Consider the following 10,169-nt stretch of genomic DNA (forward strand, 5'->3'; position numbering starts at 1 on the left):
AGAGGAGGGCGAGTTCACAGGCCCTGAGGTAGGAGCAGGCTGATGTGAGAAAAGGGGCTGCCATGAATGAGGAGAATGGCAGGAAATGAAATCAGAGAGGTGTCAGAGGCTCCACTGCCCAGGGCCTTGCTCTTACGGTGGGACTTTGGGTTAACATACAGAAAGCTCTTACAACTAAAGAGATTTTCCCCACCCCCAAACTTTAATGATGTGACTAAGGAAAAAATCATCAAAGCTACTTCTTTAGGGATTTTAAAGACAAAGATTTCAGAAAAGGGACACACAAAAATGAAAGCAGTCTATGTAGAGGAGGTAGGATTATGGATTTTCTTTTCTTTTTTTCCAAAAAAAAGAATTTGTGATTGCTGCAATACTTCTGGAATATGAAATATATTTACCTGAAAACAAATGTACCCGCCGGGTGCAGTGGCTGACATCTGTAATCCCAGCACTTTGGGGGACTGAGGCAGGTGGATTACTTGAAGTCAGGAGTTCAAAACCAGCCTGGCCAAAAAGATGAAACCCTATTTCTACTAAAAATACAAAAGTTAGCCCAGCGTGGTGGCGGGTGCCTGTAATCCCAGCTATTCGGGAGGATGAAGCAGGTGAATTGCTTAAACCCAAGAAGCAGAGGTTGCAGTGAGCCGAAATCACGCCACTGCACTCCAGCCTGGGCAACAGAGTGAGACTCCATCTAAAAACAAAAAACAAAAACAAAAAAACAAAAAACACAAATCTACCACCACAGGGGCAATGGCTAGGGGATGCTTCTATATCCCCAGTGCTTGGAATTGTACCCAGTGCATGGCAGACACTCATAAATGCTTGTGGAATCAATGAAATGAACCTCTTGAGATGGGTTATATGTTCTATCTAGAGCAAGAGAATAAGAAGCTCTCCAGGCCCTACCTGAAGCAGGCTGATATAATTCTAGTTTCTTTACCTCATTCTTAGAGTTTTGCAATTTTCAAATTATTCATGCCCTATAGAGAGTTTGATAACTAAAGAAACACTATGATTTTGAGCAAAGAAGCTATAGAACTTTTACTGGTCTCTTGGGAAACATAATAAGCCTCTTCTTTGACTTCAGGCTCTGGACTTTCTGCTGAAACTGGTAATGGGAGAAACAGGATTGAATAAGGAAGTCTACACTAGATCCGGGGATTTAAGTCCCCAGCCCACACTCACACTGCCTCCTTCTGCAAGGACTGAGATGCCAACCTTCCCAGGCTCACTACTCTCAGCATAATGGAACTAATACCCCTAACTGCTTGGCCTGCCCTCACAAAGAGCACTTGCCATGGTCATCCAGAAAGCCACATTCCTCACCAGAGCCTTCACTTGTTTCCTGGCTGGTCCTTGACATGCTCCTCCAATGTGGATGCTTCTGTGAGTTTAGAAGCTGAATCATTAGTCAATGCCTTGGTTGAGTTTTTCTTCCTCTCCCCAGTGTGATGGGTGGTGTCAAAGGGAAAGTAAAAAATCTGCCACAGAACTAGGATTACTGTAAGACACAAAGATATATTTAGGGAACATAAGGGACTCATTATTAAACAAACCCATAAACTATATCCGCTCCTTCCATATTTTCTGAGAAGCAAATAAGAAAGGAGGATGCCATGTATTAACTCTTTTTGACCCAGTTCCTATGGGTGCTTTATTCCCTGCCTCTCTTATGAGGATCCAGTTTAGTGAATAATAAACACTTCTACTGATTGAGTCCTTACTAAAGGCCAGGTTCCCTAATAAGCATTTTACATTGCTTAACTCATTCAGTCCTTTGGGGAAGATATTATTATCCCCATTTACAGATTGAAGTAACTGAGGCTTCAAGGCGTGAAATCATTTACTTAAAATCACACAGCCAGCAAATGGGCAACCCAGGTTTAAAACCAAGGTCTACCCAATTCCAAGGTCCATGTTTTAAGCCACCACCCTATTATGCAGCCTCTCAGAGCAGATAAGGATGTAGAGTCGTAGCCTCTTTTTCTTTAAGTAAGATTTTAGAAAATTTCTCTGAAATTGAGTAAGAGTGAAGAAGACTAATGATGTTGGAATGCCAGAGCTATAATACACAGTTCAAAACTAGAATGTTGGACTGAGACAAGAAGTTCTTTTAGCCCAGAAAATAGGCTTCCTACTGTCTGTAGGAAAGTCTTAACTCTTCACCAAGACTCCGAGACTTCTCACAATCTGGACTAATTACCTCCCATCCATTCATTCAGTAAAACAAATATTAAATTAGACACCGACTATGTGCCAGGCAATAGGAATGCAATGGTAAATACAAATAGAATGGCCCCCACTCTCATGAAGCTCATTGTTTTGAGGTGTATGGATATATATACAATTAATATATGTATATCCATAATATCTAAGAAAACATGAAATTGCAATGGTGGCAAGTTCAATGCAAGAGAGAAATGTGGTTGCTGTAAGAGGGGATTTGTCTGTCCTTGAAGGAGTGATGCTTGAGCCAAGATATGAATGATGGCTAGGAACCAAGTCGGCAAAGAGGAGAGGGAAAATGCTAACGGAATCATCCACCCCTTCTGTCCTTTCTCCCTCTCAGCTTGCCATAGCGGAAACCTGAATCTTGTGAAATGGAGATGGGCAATACAGGCCAAGGATCCTTCGGGTCTCCTTCTTCCAAGGAAGTGTAGCCCTGGGAACACTGGAAGTTTTGTTCATTGAAAAGAAAGAAGAGACAAGATGACTGGTGATACAAAATCAGAAGAGGGACATGGGTATTTTATCCTCTGATATGTCAGTCTTCTGGACTTCTTGGTGATACTGCTAATCAGTTAGGACTGCCATTGCCCCATGTACTGCATTTGTATGACTCAGAAAAAGATGCCCATTCCTCCAGGAAGAACCAGCCTTGGGCATCTAGCTTGAGGAGGACAGCATGGGCCCAATTTCTATTGCAGTGACTAGCTCCTCCAACCCAAACCAGCTACTCTTGTCCAGTGAACAACCTGAACATCCACACATGGTGGGCCTGTGAATAGACCTTTGTTTTACAAGTTGCTGTGACTGACATGGCTGTGAAATGAGGACTAAATTGACCGCAAGCATTGGGCACAATGAGGGATACTTAAGGGTGTGCGTGTGTGTGTGTGTATGTGTGTTTGTCCTGGTAAATAAATGTGAATTGCCAAAGATGTCTACAGAAGTCCAAGGAGGGTAACAAGAATGAGAAACAACAAAGGCAGCATCTCCTAAAATGTGTTTACCAGGACCAACTTTCCAGGAGATAATGAAAAAGCAAGAGGTGGACCTCAAGTCATTAGGAAAGAAGAAAACTCAAACCAAACGATTGGCCTACTGGTGATAAGTTGCCTGGAATAATCAGAGAATTTGAAGGCTGGCTTGGTTATCCCTGGAATCTGGCTCAATCCTGGTTTACAGCAAATGTTATTAACTAGGGGGTCCATCAGTGACCTTCAGGGGACCTCTGAACCTCCTGAAATTATAGTATTATTTTGCATATATGTGTGCATACACACTTTTGCTGTGGAGGGTCTTAGCAGTCATCAGATTATCAGATTAAGAACTGGTCTCGGCCAGGCATGGTGGCTCACACCTGTAATCCCAACACTTTGTGAGGCCGAGGCAGGCAGATCACCTGAGGTCAGGAGTTCGAAACCAGCATCGCCAACATGGCGAAACCCCATCACTACTAAAAATACAAAAATTAGCCAGGTGCAGTGGTGGTTGCCTGTAGTCCCAGCTACTCAGGAGACTGAGGCGGGAGAATCGCTTGAACCCAGGAGGCGGAGGTTGCAGTGAGCCAAGATCATGCCATCGCACTCCTGTCACCTGGGCGACAGAGCGAGACTCTGTCTCAAAATAATAATAATAATAATAATAAAATAAAATAAATAAATAAAAGAACTGATCTCGAGATACACAGATGACCCGGCTAGGTGGGTCAGAGTGCATTTTGTTGAAGATGGAAACATTATACCATAAGACGTCCTGTCAGAAAACAAAGCTATTTACTATTAAGGCCAAGAAAGTTGTAATTTTTCTTGGAAAGAAGCTACTAATGCCTCAGAAGAACCTTTTTCCTCTTGTATGGAGTTTGATCACCTTGCCCATAAGAATCCAATGGTAATTCTCTGAGTGGCTTGGGTTTTCTGAATGCATGTACCTAATATTGAATAAGCAAAGTGTGTTCCTCATTAGATGTTCAAACTGATACCCTAGTAAGTTATATTTACATTCTCTCAACCTCCTTAAGCTTATAGTAATTAATTTTCTCCTTTTTTGCAATCATCCAAATGAGTGGGTAAGAATCTGGGCCCTGGAGTCCTTCAATCTGAAACGCAAGATACGGTTCTTCCAGACACCAGTTGGAGAGGTTTGTATATAATTTTATCACCCTGAACTTCAGTTTCAGCACTCCAGTCAAATGGAGATAATAAATCTACCATTTTACCCTATAGGGTATCTACCCTATAGGGTACTGTGAGGATAAAATAATCCAATTAATCCATGTAAGTCACAGTGTTTGGCATATACTAAGTGCCTGGTACAGGTTAGAATGAGACTTTACTTCCTGCCTCCCTTTTTAAATTTTGTTTTCACTTTGTATTTTTTTTTAATTGAGATATAATTTACATACAGTGAAATTCACAGATTTTAACTAGACAGTTCAATACGTTTTGACAAATCCATGCCTCTTTTTGATAAAAGCCCTTTCTATTGCCTATATTCTAAAATTTTTTTGTTTTCCAAATGCTGAATTATATTACAATATATAACCTATCCATGAAAAATCTTCACACCCTCACCCCCCACTCCAGCATACAGATTATATTTTTTCTTTCTTTTTTTCCTTCTTTTTTTCCCCTCATCTTTTTTTTTTTTTTTTTTTGAGACGGAGTCTCGCTTTGTCTACCAGGCTGGAGTGCAGTGGCCTGATCTTGGCTCACTGCAAGCTCCGCCTCCTGGGTTCACGTCATTGTCCTGCCTCAGCCTCCTGAGTAGTTGGGACTACAGGAGTCCGCCACTATGCCCGGCTAATTTTTTATTTTTTTAATTAATTAATTTTTTTTATTTTTAGTAGAGACGGGGTTTCACCATGTTAGCCAGGACGGTCTCGATCTCCTGACCCCATGATCCTCCCGCCTCCGCCTCCCAAAGTGCTGGGANAGTCTCGCTTTGTCTACCAGGCTGGAGTGCAGTGGCCTGATCTTGGCTCACTGCAAGCTCCGCCTCCTGGGTTCACGTCATTGTCCTGCCTCAGCCTCCTGAGTAGTTGGGACTACAGGAGTCCGCCACTATGCCCGGCTAATTTTTTATTTTTTTAATTAATTAATTTTTTTTATTTTAGTAGAGACGGGGTTTCACCATGTTAGCCAGGACGGTCTCGATCTCCTGACCCCATGATCCTCCCGCCTCCGCCTCCCAAAGTGCTGGGATTACAGGCGTGAGCCACCGCGCCCAGCCTTTTCCCCTCACCGTGACATCTACTTCTATACGTTCTAAAATAGCTCCTCCCCACCCCCAACCAAAAGTAAAACCTGGAAAGACCTTGGTACAGTCATTTTGCCCCTTTCCTGCATCCTGGAAAGTCTATAGCTAAAACCAATTGGTTTTATTTTAGATCTCCAGGGAAAGCTTTTCTGCAACCTCTCTCAGTCACTTGTTTCAGCGCTTAGCAACACTTAACATTAGAAAGCTCTGTCTCTGTGTATCCCTGGCTTTTAAATGGGTAATAACCACTATTGTTGATATAATGCTTTAGCAAGAGCCATGAAATAAGATAAGAAAGGAGGCAGAGTGGAGTAAACCTGACCACATAAATGAGTGCACGTGTGTCCTTGTTGAGAATGGCAGGATTTGACCCAACTGAGATTGTGCCCAGGCAGAGGGTAAGCACTATTCAGCCCTACCTCATTGTTCTACAGGTGTGAAACCAGATCTACAGGTTTTTTACAGTCACCAGATCTTCAGATTTTCCTTCTAGGGAAAAGGCAGGAATTTGTATTTTATGTGACATATATTTTTTTTTAACATTAGCTTGCAAAAAAAAAAAAAAAAAAAAAAAAAAAAAGAAGAAGAAGAAGAAGAAGAAAAGAAAGAAAGCTCTCTGTAGGTCAAGAAAACATGTCTGCTGCCTGCCGATAGTCCATAGGTCAGTTTATAATCCCTGTTGTAGTTCATACAGTACTTTTACATCTCCTACCTCATTTAATCTTGAATATACCTGCAAGACAGGAAACGCAAAGGGGTGTACAATCCTGATTTGTTTTTGTTTTTGTTCTTGTTTTTGAGACAGAGTCTCATTCTGTCACCAGGCTAGAGTGCAATGACGCAATCTCGGCTCGTTGCAACCTCCGCCTCCCAGGTTCAAGCGATTCTCCTGTCTCAGCCTCCCAAGTAGCTGGGATTACAAGTGTGCGCCGCCATGCCCGGCTAATTTTTGTTTTAATAGAGATGGGGTTTCACCATGTTGGCCAGGATGGTCTCAATTTTCTGACCTCGTGATCCGCCTGAGAATCCTGATTTTAAGAGAAGAAACTGAGGCTCAGAAATATGAAATAAGTTGTTCAAACCGCACATCTGGTGGAACCTAGGACTTATGGTTCTGTTTCACTGTGACTCCTGTTACATCTCAGCTGTACCCTCCAGGGTCCCTTAGAGCCCTTGCTCACTTCTTAGTGTTTGGAGACATCACCCAGAGTGTATCAGTTGTTTGTGGAAAATGCAGGAAAAAATGAGGGGCAACTCAAAGAGTAAATTTGGTATAAATGCAATAGAATTATTGGTTGCACAAAGCAATAACAGTGACATCTTATGGGGGATTAAATATTTGTAGAATTAAAAGCTACGATAGGTCAGGAGCAGAGGCGCACACCTGTGATCCCAGCACTTTTTGAGGCTGTGGCAGTTGGATCACCTGAGGGCAGGAGTTTGAGACCAGCCTGGCCAGCAAGGTGAAACCCTGTCTCTATTAAAAATACAAAAATTAGTTGGGCATGGTGGTGGGCGCCTGTAATCCCAGCTACTCCAGAGACTGAGGCACAAGAATCACTTGAACCAGTGAGGTGGAGGTTGCAGTGAGCTGAGATTTCGCCTGAACAACAAGAGCGAAATTCCGTCTCAAACAAACAAGAAAACAAAAACAAAATAAAATAAAATAAAATAAAATAAAAGCTATGATAAAATAAAACACCCTGAGGTAGTTGGCAGGTTTAAACTTTATAAGGTCTTTGGATTATTTCAGAAATGGGAAAAATATCACTTATATTGGACCATAGTAAGCAAGAATGGCCAGTACAAGAAGAATAGAAGAATGTATAACTAAGAAGCTAATACAGGGAAAAATACTGGATTAATATAAAAGAAGGCAAGAAAGGAGAGAAAATGACCTAAAACAGGTAGGACAAATAAAAAAATCAGAAAACAAATAGAAAGATAGTAAATATAAACCTAACTATATCAGTAATTATGTTAAATGTAAATGGTCTACTTCAACGAAAATATGAATATGGTCATGCTAGATAAGAAATAAAAACCCAACTGTATGTCCCTTAAATGTAAGGACACAAAAGATAGAAAGAAAAGGGCCGGGTTGAGTGGCTCACACCTGTAATCCTAGCACTTTGGGAGGCCAAGGAGGGAGGATCGCCTGGGGCCAGCAGTTTGAGACCAGCCTAGGTAGCATAGTGACGCCCCTGTTTCTACAAAAATAAAACATTAGCTGGTGTGGTGATGCACACCTGTCATCCTAGCTACTTGGAAGGTTGAGGCAAAAGGATTCCTTGCCTCAAATTCCTGCAGCCCAGGAGTTTGAGGCTGCAGTGAGCTATGATCACTGTACTCTATCCTGGGCAACAGAATGAGAGTCTGCTTTAAAAAAAAAAAAAAAAAAAAAAAAGCCTAGTAAACACTAATTAAAAGAAAACTATGTAGCTATACTGATATCAGACAAAGTAGATTTGTAGCATGAAGCACTAACACTACCAGAGAGATTAATGCTGTAATGAATGAATATGGTCATCCATTTTATAATGATAGTGTGATGGTGTGGTCAATGTTTTCATTGATAATGATTTTATAATGACAGTATGGTCAGTCTATCAGGAAAACATAACAATTATTGGCTTATATATAACTTTCATATCACTAAAAGTATATAAAACAAAGATGAAGAGAACTAAAAGGAGAAATAGATAAAACTACAATCACAGAGGGAAACTTTACCACATCTCTCTTGATAACTGACAGAATGATCAGACGAAAAAATTAATGAGGATATGAAAGATCTGAAAAACAAAATTGACACAAACTTGACCTACAGATACATACAAAATACTGTTCATAATGATGACAAAAAGTATTAATACATTCTTTTCAAGTCTACATGAAATGTTTCTAAAATTTGAACATATATTGTGCCAAAAACCAAGTTCTAAGAAAATCCCAAGAACTGAAATCAGTCAGAATTTTCTGAGTATGTTAACTTAAACTAGAAACCACTAACAAATAACCCTAAAATACCACCAAATATTAAGTAATAACATTCTAAATAATCCATAGGTCAAAGAAGAAATCACAGTGGAGAATTTTCATCCTTAATAATAAAATATGACAAATCAAAAATGTGTGATGCAATTAAAGCTTTACTTATAGCTTTATACATTTATATCAGGAAAGAACAAGGCTGAAATTCAAGAATCTAAGTATTCATTGAATAATGTTTTAAAAGAATAGCAAATTAAACTCAAAGTGAGTGGAAGGAAGGGAATCATAAAAATAAGATAAGAAATTAATGAAATAGAAAACAAAACAAAACAACAACAAAAAAGAAAGTAATGAAATAGAAAACAAATGCACCTTAGAGAAAGTCAACAAAGCCAAATGTTGGTCTTTGAAAAGACTAATAAAAATGAATTGATCTCTAACAAGACTCGTCAAGACAAAAAGAGGAAAAGCACAAATTACCTATATCAGAAATTAAATTCACTGCAAACCTTTCAGACACTAAGAAGTTAATAGACTATTACACATCCTCATGCCAAACATTTTAGACAATTTAGAGAAATGGAAAAATTTCTAGAAAAGCACAATTTAAAAAAAAATTAAAAAATAAAATCCAAATAGCTGTGTATCTAGTAAATCAATTAAATATAGAATTAAAAATCTTCACACAAAGAAAACTCTAGGCACAAAAGTCTTCACTGATCAATTATCCCAAATATTTAAGAAACAAATAATATCAATATTATGCAAACTCAAAAAATAGAGAATATTACATTCTATGAAGCAAATATAATTTGGATATCAAAATCTGACATACACATGAAAAGGAAAGAAGATTTTGGCCAATGTCTTCCAAGACTGTAGCACAAAAGTTATAAACAAAATATCAGCAAATGGAATCCACCAATACATAAAATAGACAATATATCAGGACTAAGTGGATTTGTTCAAAAACACAAGAATTATCTAACAAATGAAAACCAATCAACATAGTTCATGCCATACACAGAATATCTGAGAAAAATCATATAGCCATCTAAATACATGAGAAAAGTTTTAATAATTCAACTCCCATGCATGAAAACTTATTAGTGAACTAAGACTAAAAGAGAATTTTAGATCTTTTAGAGCATCTACAAAACCCTTAAGGTAAAAATAATACTGAGAAATAGTGAAAATTTTCCCATGAAATCAGAAATGAACAGATGCTCAGCACACATCACAGTTTCTATTCGTATTATACTAGAAGTCTTAAGCCACTTCAGTAAAACAATAAAAACAAATATGTAACTTGTTATAAGAATTGGAAAGAAGAGAATAAAACTTGCATTATTTGTAGTCAGTATATTATATACATAGAAAAAAATAATCGGCTGGGCGCGGTGGCTCAGGGCTGTAATCCCAGCACTTTGGGAGGCCAAAGCAGGCGGATCACGAGGTCAGGAGATCAAGACCATCCTGGCTAACACGGTGAAACCCCGTCTCTACTAAAATACAAAAAGTTAGCCGGGCGTGGTGGTGGGCGCCTGTAGTCCCAGCTACTTGGGAGGTTGAGGCAGGAGAATGGAGTGAATCCGGGAGGCAGAGCTGGTAGTGAGCTGAGATTGCGCCACTGTACTCCAGCCTGGGCGACAGAGTGAGACTCCATCTCAAAAAAAAAAAAAAAAAAAAAA

At 39.4% G+C, this 10,169-nt stretch overlaps 1 protein-coding gene across 1 annotated transcript in view; it reads right to left on the minus strand.

Annotated features, from left to right (window-relative positions):
• Positions 1-10,169, minus strand: part of MARCHF4 (membrane associated ring-CH-type finger 4) — a 115,572-nt gene that overhangs the window by 60,704 nt on the left and 44,699 nt on the right. The window lies entirely within an intron of this gene.

The sequence above is a fragment of the Rhinopithecus bieti genome, unplaced genomic scaffold, assembly GCF_001698545.2.
Source record: "Rhinopithecus bieti isolate Rb0 unplaced genomic scaffold, ASM169854v2 scaffold_26676, whole genome shotgun sequence".
Taxonomy (NCBI): domain Eukaryota; kingdom Metazoa; phylum Chordata; class Mammalia; order Primates; family Cercopithecidae; genus Rhinopithecus; species Rhinopithecus bieti.